At 35.0% G+C, this 11256-nt stretch overlaps 1 protein-coding gene across 1 annotated transcript in view; it reads right to left on the bottom strand.

Moving 5' to 3' along the window:
• Window positions 1-3467: 3467 nt before the first annotated feature.
• MICU3 (mitochondrial calcium uptake family member 3) overlaps window positions 3468-11256 on the bottom strand; it is a gene marked incomplete at its 5' end in the record, with an annotated part of 49569 nt that continues 41780 nt past the window's right edge. Inside the window, one exon of the mRNA XM_082759945.1 lies at window positions 3468-5918. The remainder of the gene's footprint in view (window positions 5919-11256) is intronic.

The following is an 11256-nucleotide window of genomic DNA, read 5'->3' as shown; positions in this document are numbered from 1 at the left end:
AAAAGCCTCTTCAGAGCTCAGTTTTGTACCAGTATGAATGGTCATAAAATTTCAAAACAATAATAATAAAAAAAAGCAAGATGAGCCACAAAAGAAAATAACTTGAAGAACAACATTTATGTAAATTGACAGTGTTCTTGTTAATGTACATGTGATTTAAATACCAGAGTACTGCAGTAAGAGAGCATTTGTCAGGCTTAGATTGGGAATTCAGCATTCATTTAGTTTCCTGAGGATTTAATATCTAAGGCTGGCCATAGATGTTCACATTTACAGCCCACTCATGAGTTACAATAAGTAGCTGGAAATACAACATGTGTACTAGCTCATTACATTTCAGCTATAAAATTTCCCTGAACTCTTAGGACTACCATTACAACAACTGAGTGTGAAATAACAAGACTTCATATCATGAGCTCCTTTTAACATCACAGATTTACTGAATGCTAAAATCATTTGAAAGTGATAAAGCGTTATTCTTCCTACAGTCTCATAATAGTTTTAATTTAATTTTAAGTACAGTATTTTAGAAAAATAATGTTTATTTGGTCAATTAAAACCTCCTGAACTAGGTATATACAGAATACAGTGAGTGCTAGATAAACACACATGAAAAATACTCTTATACGTACTTCTTTCAGAGAATCTTTATGGCTAATAGACTATGAACATCTTCTCCTTTGTGTAACCAATCCACTATGATGGAATCATTTCTCCATCACCAATTGTCCCACACATGAAGTGGAACAGGAAGAGAAGGAGGGACAACAGGACAGGAGGATAACTATTTGCCTTCACACCAGTGCAATACACAGACAAAAAGGTAGAAGCAGGAATCTGCATCAACACAGGACACCCAGACAAGCTGACACACATTGCTAATTAGACAAACCAGTGGCTCTGCAGCGATGTTCTTTGACCTTCACAACAGGCAATGTGCTGCTTGCTTCTCTCCAGTGTTTGGGAGATGGAGCGCGCTTGCTGCACATGGAAGAAGAAATCTCTCTGCAATGTTTCCTTCCTAAGAAACCAATTAGAAAATGCATGTTGCATCCCAGCTGGACTCAAGTACCATCTGCCATTTGTGGTTTTCAGCTGCATAAGAAAAGCCACTTGATAGCCACTCCTGTCTTAACTATTCTAGCCATAGGACATGTTTTAATTGAACCACTGGCCCACAGGTATTCACCCTCTTGCTCCTCCTTCACCCTATCTAGGTACTTAATAAATTACAACTGTTTGCATACCAAACCTAACTGTTGCTGTAAGCTTTATTTATGTTCTTTTTCACTTTCCAGCGTGTGGAAATTTGCCCGGCTCTCCACGGGAGAGGCTCATTTAGCTAGTTTTCAAGTAATGAAATCTTTCCTGGTGATTTCCTGATTGCTGTTCCAGACTGATATAATACTGTATTTGCAGAGTCTGCCCTCAGGGATGTTGTTCAAAGCTGTATTTAGGCTTATTATCCACCCACTCTTCTGTCACTTTCAGCAGTAATTTTTTCAATGTGTTGTTTATTCCCCCAAACACGTTCATCACTCAGGGCTGACCTGTTATGCAGTGTAGTTTGTTTGCTGATTTTAAATGGTTTGCAGTATTTCTGGACATTGTGCAATTCTCTGTGTGCATTTGTTAAAGAGCATATGTGGCTCAGTATAATACTGCAGAGATTTGAATACCTGATTTTTTTTATTTTTATTTTTTTCCTCCTTACAGCATTACCTCTCTTGAATTGAGGTTGTAGCTTCTAATTCAAGATTAGAATGAAATGACTTCATTCTTTCCAACCAGAAAATACAACCTCAGGCATATCACCTAAACTGCTTACTGGTAAAATCAGTTATTAAAAAAGCATGGCTAATAGCTATAGCTGTTTAAAAAGGAGAAGGATTATCAATCTAAGAAGGAAACTGTAAATTAAAAGTTTGCAATGAAACAGGAGCAGGTAAAGTTCTTCTGCAGTGATATTAATTTCAATTATTTTTTAAACTAAAGTGGATGTATAAGTAGGTAACTCAGCTCTGTCTACTTTCTGGAAAAAAAAAAAAAGCAACCAGGAGTAATAACTTGTTTCCTTATATGAATAAATGAATAGCAGCTTATTACTAAAACTTGAAAGTTTAATAAGTTGCAGTTCATACGCATATTTATACATACAGATTAGGTATTTTATATTACAATTTTTCAACTGGATACTAATATTCTTATGGAATTTTTCTAGTTGTTTTCTAGTGATGTTCTCCTGTAGGAAGAATTTGTAAGTCAAGGTACTGGTATAAATTAACGTTACTCATTCAAGATTAAAGCATGCTCCATGTATTTAATAGTCTTTTTGTGTGTAAGAAGAACTTAATATATCCAAGGGCACCATCTGCTGACAGGTTCAGGATGCCAAACAAATGCTTTCATGAATGTTCATATATTGGGAAAAAGTATTGAACATTCAGACCTCACACATATAAGAAAATGGATTAGCTTTGGCTTGATTTTAAGGGGCGTTCAGACTTGATACTGCTATATTCTTTTTTTCAGATTGATTTTTGGAATAGTAAGATTTTGGTCTGATTTTTCTCAATCTGCAAGTATTAGCCTGTATTTCTTTTGCCAGAAACTGTTTCAAACGTGTCCCCAGAGGGACAAGAGAGCACAATGGCTCATTACTTTGAGACGATAATGCAATGTTGAATCAAAGCAAAGTGTAACATTCCTCTATTGTTTTATTCTCATTTTGTTTGAATGCATTCTTATCCTGATATTTAGGAAAAGAGGCAACCAAGTAAAAAAAAAAAAAGCAGGCAGTATGACCAACAATATGGTGTTAGTCACCATTAGCTCATATTTCTTCTTCTTCAGCCTGATAACTTTAGAAGAAAGTGCATAAATTTGTAGTGAACGTAATTGGAACCAAGTTACTGTCAAAATGTGCACAGAGAGAATCTGCCAGTGTGACTTTAGCCATCAGAAGATTAGCAGGGAGCAGCTAATGCTGTACAGGATATTCTGCTGGGAAGGAGGAATTCATCAGAGCTCAGACAGAAGCTAGCAGCACAAAGCTGTGGGGTTTAGCAGCTACCATTTTATCAGAATTTACAGCTGCACAGGGCCTCAGCGAGTAGTTCCTAGCATCCACTAAATAACTTTTTGCATTGTTACAGTCTTCTTAATTCATGGAAGAGACCGAGAGCTGGATTAAAAACATCAAAGCCTTCAGTTTCTCAACTTTTATTTAGTTGCAGCATATACATTTTCTTGTCTGACAGGAATTTGGAGGATTTTGAATAAGCTTTTATTGAGCACACTGACTGCTGCCTATCTGAGGGGTGCCCCCACAGCAGATGGCATGTCCCTTAATACTTTGTTTTCAACTGCCTTGTGATGAAGAGATGTTCTAATGCAAAGTACTTGCACACCCATGTTACACAAAATAAAGATCAATAACAGAAGAATGATATATACTGCAAAGGAAATAAGTTTCAAGTGCATTTATTTTGAAATAAACAAGGATATTATATGCGTATCTTCATATTCTACATTACATAAATTATTATTAAACACAAGAAAAATACTCTTAAAAACTAATCTGACATTTTCACATTCTATTTTATATTAAGTGCCTACAGTTAGGAAATATATATAGAAAAATGATAAAATTGTCTCTAGCCAGCCTTAAAAGCAAAGTGCACTATTGCCTAGGGTAGTGGAGGAGCCAAATGATGATGGTGCTGCTGCCTTCTCCACGGTGAGGACCACTGTGAGCAGGCAGCAGGGACTGAAGATGAAGGAGGGGAACTCCTTCAATAACTCCCTATCCTTTCTTCCCATTTTTTGTCCTTCATTGCTGAAGTAACAAATTGGGTTTCACATACACTGACAAGAAGCAGTGAGACAGTTCTGCGTACCAAGATGATACATTGAATACCAATGATTCCCTAAATGATCACACGGGGACTGCAGCTTATCCATGTTCTGTTGTGTCAGTTCAAGAACCTCTATACAAATCTTTTTTGATTTTTGTTGTCAGTGGTTTAAGCATGTCAAGTTGGAAATTTGGTAAGTATTTATCATGAATTAAAATAGCATCTTCCAAAAGCTTTCTGAACTGGCTCTTTCTTAGATTAAAACCACACCTAAAGAGACATTCTAATTAGCTTTTTTTTTTTTTTTTTTAATCTTCGAAGTGGAATTTCTTTAAAAACAGCCTGCTTTTCATTTTGTTATGATTTTTAAATAGAGATAATTCTTATGATAAATTAAGTATTCATGAACTTAGGTGTTCTTCCACAGATGCTATACATCTTTTCCACTTGCATGCAATGTTAAGATGGTATTCAAACAACATGCACTAAACATAATTTTGAAATGTTTGCTTACAAGTACTCGGAGTAATAGAAGATTTAAAACCATTATTTTGGTTTTGTCTTGTCAACCAAACAAAATACTTGCCTTTCTGGTAACATTAATTTGTTGACATTAGTTTTAAAGTGTGTCTATCCAGATAGAAATCTTTCAAGGCACAGACTGTTCCTAAACATATACAGATTTAGTTAGGATCCAGTGAACCTTTTCAAGTATGATATAAAAATTGTGTTCATGTTTCTTTAGACCTAATTCACACCACATAATAATCATTTTGAAAGGGTGTAAGAAAAAACACTGCTACTGAATTGCAAAGAAAAAAAATAGAGAACAGAAAAAACAAATATAACAATGTCCCTATGACTGTTTCAGTAACACCTAAACATACAGGACATAAAAGGTCATGGTGGCTACTGACTGTCTGTAGTCTCCATCACCTTATTAAAACCCAATTTATGTCTAATATTTGATGCATAATAATCAAATAATATAACTGAACATTACTCTGAGCTGCTGCATGCATTTGTGTTTTCTTTTGCTTTTTAGTTTGACACAAACACAAGTTATTTAACCATTTTCCAGATGCTGCATTCCAGAGTAGCAAATTAGATGACAACAATTTCTACTCAATACCATGTCTTACTTCATATAAAAGTGCACTATTCACAAGAACACATGAAATTTTACTCTATTATAAGTGAATTTATACATATGGAAATACAGTTTAGAATAAATATTATGAAGTGTTACTTAACATGAATTTGAATATTTTGACTTTCCTTCAGCATATTGCTTCTAAGATATGTTAAAATCAATATAATTTTTTAAAAGATAAATTAATAAAAATAATAGTAAGACTTAGAGAATCTCAACATTATAGTCCATACAGTACCTCTCTCAGGTAAATACCTATCTTTCACATTATGACCATAATATTATTACCATTTTCAAAATAACTGCTTTGTTATAGCTTCTAAGAGTTTAATTTGTACATTCAACTCGTATGTAATTGTTATGCTACATAACACACTCTCATTTCCAATTCAGCGCAAACATTTAGTAGTGTTCTTCTGAAAGCAAATTCACAGTCTAAGTTGATACGGGCAGTTTCTGTTCATTGCCAAAACGTTTGCTTACCCAGGTGTAATCCTTCTTTTTTGTTTTCCTTTACGTGACAAACATATCTCAAAATAATGACAAATATTCAAAACGTGATCTTTAAAAAAAAAAAAAAAGACTTCTGCCAATCAGAGGATAGTTTGTCATTTAAATAAATACACACTGAAAACTGGTTGTAAGGGTTCATAACCAGTACTTTTAGTGGAAAAGTTGTCCTCTGTTTTCTAACACAGCTGAAGATTCACAATTCACCCGGGTTAGCTTGTTCTTCATCCAGAATTTATAGGAATAAATATAGTTCTAGCCAGTGCACATAATCCTTATTTCTTTCTTTATCTTAGCATATCTCGTCTCCGAAATTGCTTCCATAGATCTCTGAGATGTTCACTGGTTACAGTCATCACGCAAGAATAATATTCCTTCCAACCAGACTTCGGACTCTCCTGTGAAAAGTGAAAACAGAACTGAAAAAAGATGTTTTTTGCTCTGATACTACATTAAATTTTACTCAGACTCATACAAACCAGATATATGATTTAATATTAAAATAATGAAAGATCAAATACTTTTATGGCTCAAAAGTACCTAAAATGAGGGTTATAAACTTTTAGGTAGGGTAAGATTTCAGAAAACATCCTCACCTCACAGCACACAGCATTCAACCAAAGCCTATTTATATTAAAAGCTGTAGTAAAGGACTATTCCTATTCATTCAGATGTGTCTCCTACTCTCTATATAGTTTTGTTTCTTCCTTCTTCATGTTGACACTGCACCAAAAAAGTTCACCTCTAGCATGAACATAGCTATTCATGTTCATGGAACTGAGGGATTAACAAAAGCCAAATACAACAAAAGGTAGATGATATGAAAGCTTCTTTATACTAGGTTACCTTAAACCTAAACTGCATTGTAGCTCAAGTGCCCATTGAATGGAGAGGAATAATGGCCAAAGCCTGTCCTGGGAGACTAAATAGCCTGTATGCTGTCTGCAGGCATCCTTATTTCTTCCACTATACCTAATTTCACAAGCCTGTTTTGATAGTGTGTACACAAAGACAGAGCAGGATAGCAACTGGGGAAAGAAGCTAAGGGAGGAACAACTGTTGATGAGTCAGAAGCATTTTCAAGTAATTTTCAATTGTAATCCCTCAGCATCTACAGGAAAATGGTTACAGAGTCAAGGTGAGAGACTGCTTGTTTTGGTTATCTAAGTGAAGTTGTGAAAAATATCATGCCATCGCACAATACCACCCATTACAGAATGAAACCTATATTCCCAAATATCGTTATTACTATTCTTATTACTTGTGGTGTATAATTAAAATCATAAAGTATTATGCAGAAGTTGTAAATACTCAGAAAACAATCCAATCCACAGCAGTATATATCACAGACTTTAAATGAAATATTAGAAATAATACTTATATTAATATGTAATTTATGGTCAATTTTATTTAAAAATACATTACTTGTACAATGCATTGCATTATTTAACAAAAGCACATTCAGTTGATTAACTGGTGCTTTAAGATATGCATTTACTTTTTATTTTATTAAACAGATTCAGAGAAATGTTCATGAAAATCTGTAAGAGAAATGCTAAACTACACGAACTGTTCACCTACTTCTAAATGTATACATTTTTGTTGTATCTACTCTCAGTGTACTAAACTTACAGAAGAAACATCTTGTCACATTGCTTTCTGATATCTTCCTATTCCAGTGGAATATTTTCCTCCCACTGTATCCAGAGAAGTTTTTAAGGGTCTACTCAGGTCTACTAAGGGTTTTTAGTACCAAGTCTACAAATGTAACTGGCAGTTACAGAAGTCAAAGTGACTAAGGTGTGGCTATCCCACACTTCTTACTTCTGCTTTGGAGATGAGTTTAGCACCAGGCTACTTCTGTTTTTATTTTTTATTTTTAGAAGTTCTCTCTTCTGATAAAGGTATTCAACTATTGTATATTAGTAAAGTATGGAAACTAACAGCTTTTGAAGTATTAACTACATGACAAACCAGAAGACCGAAGATAGTAATTTATTGTTGAAGTATGAATAAAACTGAGGTTCTAAATTCATGCTTAAGTCTTTCACATCTTTCTCAAAATGAAATTTCCTTCCCCAACCATTCCCATTTCTGTTTTACCTACTATTACTTCCTAAAAAAAAAACAAAAAAACCCACTTAATTAGAAAATGTAAAACCCCACAAAATTCAGATAATCTAACAAACAGTTTTTGTAATTCAAAAATCTTAAGGTATTGAATAAATCATTGGAATATACATCTCCATTTCTAGTTTTACAATTGTGACAGAGTATTTATGCCAATACTGTAAAAGTCAATACAATCAGAATTAACAGCTTAAATACCTATTACAGTTACTGAATACAGAAACAGTTTATCAAACAGCATGTTTGAATGGATTAGAATTCCTGATGTAGTTGGCCTCTAGCATCCTGCTTCAGAAATGAAAAGAAAGATGGAGAGGGACTCTTTGCCAGGGACTGCAGTGATAGGAGAAAGAATAATGGTTTTAAACTAAAAGAAGATTAGATGTAAGGATGTAAGGAGGAAATTCTTTACTATATGGCAGTGAGGCACTGGCACGAGTTGCCCAGAGGAGCTGTGGATGCCCCATCCCTGGAGGTGCTCCAGGCCAGGCTGGAAGGGGCTGTGGGAGGTGTCCCTGCCCACGGCAGGGGGTTGGAACTGGGTGGGCTTTAAAGTCCCTTCCTATCCAAACCATTCTGTGATGCTGTGATTCTAATTAACTCTGGAAAGGTTTTGTTAAAAATTTAATGGATAGCCTTTTCTTAACACGTTTAAAGTACAGTCCTCCTCTCAACTCTACTCATCCATTCTTTAGTAAAGTTTTTTTTCCTGTTCTCCCTACAGTACATACAAATCAGTACACCTGCTGATGCCAAGCCAGGTTCTGTGCCCTGCAGCAAGAACAATGTAGAAAGACAAGCTCTCCAACAACATTGTCAGCTCTTTAGATCACAGGGAGCTTGTATAATTAATCCCCAAGGACAGGTTTTCATTGTTTATTATAAGGGTATAACATTCTTTACGCTGTAAAGCAAATGGCATTTGTGCAATTTAGAGAGATGCACAGTTCAGCACAATGAACTGTTTATCCCATTTCAGGGTGCCAGTTCAAACTGTGGTATAATCAGTGGTAAGTATGCCAAAAATCTGCATTTTTTTCATCAGAGTTCTAAGTTTACCGCAGAAAGTATATCGAAGCACAATAATCTTTACATTTACATTTGGAACAAAGTAAAATTCAGTGAAACCACACTGTATCTAATCTTGGGATGCGGTCGCAGCAGATTTTTGTACTTCGCATAATTTGTGTTCTGCGTTTTGTTCCATTCTGTACATCAGAAATTGTACATCAGACTGGAATTTAATTAACAATTGAAACTTTACAATTTCAAATCCCCAACGAATCAGTCTTCATTCTCTTTTCCATTTAAAAACAAAATAGAAAATAATTCTTTTTCGTTCACTTTCACCTCACACTGCATAGCAAAGACAAATTTACTTTCTCCCCAGTAGCTAACTCTAAACCACTTCTTAAATATTTTGACTAAAGTTTCCATCACAAAAGTTTGTAACTATCTTTAAGACATACTTATAACATCAAATTATAAGCTATGTAACATTTTACACAAAAGGAGCTCAGAAGAGCTAACAACTAGATGTTAACGTAATCTACCACAAGAGACAAGGAGCAGTTACTCAAGTGATGAGCAGTGGCTGACCAACATGTCTGTAGGGAAGAAGGAATTTTACACGTATGAGGCTTATACCACATTCTTCACTGCACAAGGAATGTGCATCTGATATAGTCCTACACAAGCAAGCTTTTGATACCAGAAGTATTCCATCACTCAGGAGTTCCAGGTGGCAAGAGCAGGCTAAATTAACCAGCATCTCCACACTACTATCATGAGGCTGCCTGTGATCATGGAACTGCACATGGAATGACTTTGTTTTCTCCGTGCTGTCTCCCAGTGTGTACTCTTACTCATTATTCCATTTATTCCATTATTCCATTATTCAACTTCAAAAATTTCCCTTTAGAGTGACTTTATACAGACAAAATACAGATAAAATCTCCCTTTATATATCTCCACCGTGTACGTGTGCAAATATCTGTATATGTTAATATATGTTTTCTTCTTAGAGTTTACTCTATCTTAACACTCAATTTATTGTCTGAATTCAGACTCTGTCAAGATGTCTAGGTATGTAAACTTGATGCATTTATCACAGTCTCTGTTTTTGCCACTAAACTGATTTTATTAGGCATGATGATTAGACATTGGATTCTTTTGTGTCACTTCATTTTGCTCCAGTCAGCCACATAACCACATACTGAAGGTATCAGGAAAGCATCGTGAATGTATAATGTTTTGCCTATGTCCTGTAACAGCAGCTCGCTATCTTGACAAGTTCAGAGTTTAAACAACTTGTGCAATTACAATGCAGATTGTACCTGGTAATGTAAAATGTAAAAACAAACAAACAAACAAACAAAAAAAAAACAACAACAAACAACAACAACAACAAAAACAACCTAATCAATGGCAGAATTAGTGGGGACAAAAAGACACAGCATGATATTTAAAGATATGGGAAAATAAGAAAAGAAATTCTGAAAGAGTCAAAGTTTAAAAGAGATTAAGTTACACTCATTTTACCTGAAGCTACAAATTTCCTCTTACGTGATTGTTGAGCTAAACCAACATTTTAGTAATCCAAGTATTTCATTAGCTATTTATAGCTACATAATATAGCTACATTATAGCTATAATAGAGAAACTGGAGAAAACTGACACTTTGTTAAGATCAATTCTCCTTTTTTGTTCCTTACGTACTAGTAAAATGTTTCAATATTTAGGTTATACTAACTATATGTTAACAATTAATCAAAATAATAAAGAAATAATCCTATGGTTATTATTATTCTAATGTAACAGTATCGTGTATGCAGATGAAATGGAACTCATGTTCTTCTGTGAAGACAAATCAGCTGCACAAACCTGGATATGCCCCAAGCTAGCTAGTAATAGTAATACTGCATTTCAAAAAAGCATCCTTCTCAAAAGATGTGACGCTTCATTGGAAAAAGAAAAAAGTACAAAAAGTACTAAAGACGACAGCTTGGGACACATGCCATGGGGATGTGTCAGTAGTTTAAGTATTATTCTCTCTCCCTTCCCTATCTTGCACAGGCATCTACAAAAGAAAAACATCTGAGGGACTGGTGAGCTGGTGGGCTACCAGTACAAGTAAATGGACCACACCTCTCATTCTTAAAGACTTGATTTTCCACTGTGCTGGAAGCCAGCCACCACCTCTGATAAACAGGATCCAAGGAAATCCTAATGAATGAACCTATATTGTTTGCTTTCCTGCCTGTTTAAAAGTTAGGGAAGAAATATTTAAACCTGAGACATCCAGACATGTCTTCTTGATATCTTCAATTGATCTTTAAAGATCAATTAGATGAGAAATCTCAGCTTAATATTATTCCTCAGAATTTAAAACATTGGGGGAGCCATAGTCAAAACATCCGAGTCAAAAGCACGTGAGATGCATTGGCTACTCCACTGGTTCACTCACACACCACTGGCTATGGGGTTTTGTTTGGTACATCTCTTTGTTCCTCCCCATTGCAAAATAATAAATCTGGGACCTATATTAGCTGCTGCTAATGTTCTTCATTAGCAACTGCTGCAAAGCCTATAAACATAAACAGGAAA

Source organism: Aythya marila (genome assembly GCF_965140915.1).
Source record: "Aythya marila genome assembly, chromosome: 4".
NCBI classification, from domain to species: Eukaryota; Metazoa; Chordata; class Aves; order Anseriformes; family Anatidae; genus Aythya; species Aythya marila.
The sequence above is the reverse complement of the archived record's forward strand: the minus strand, read 5'-3'. Positions and strand labels throughout refer to the sequence as shown.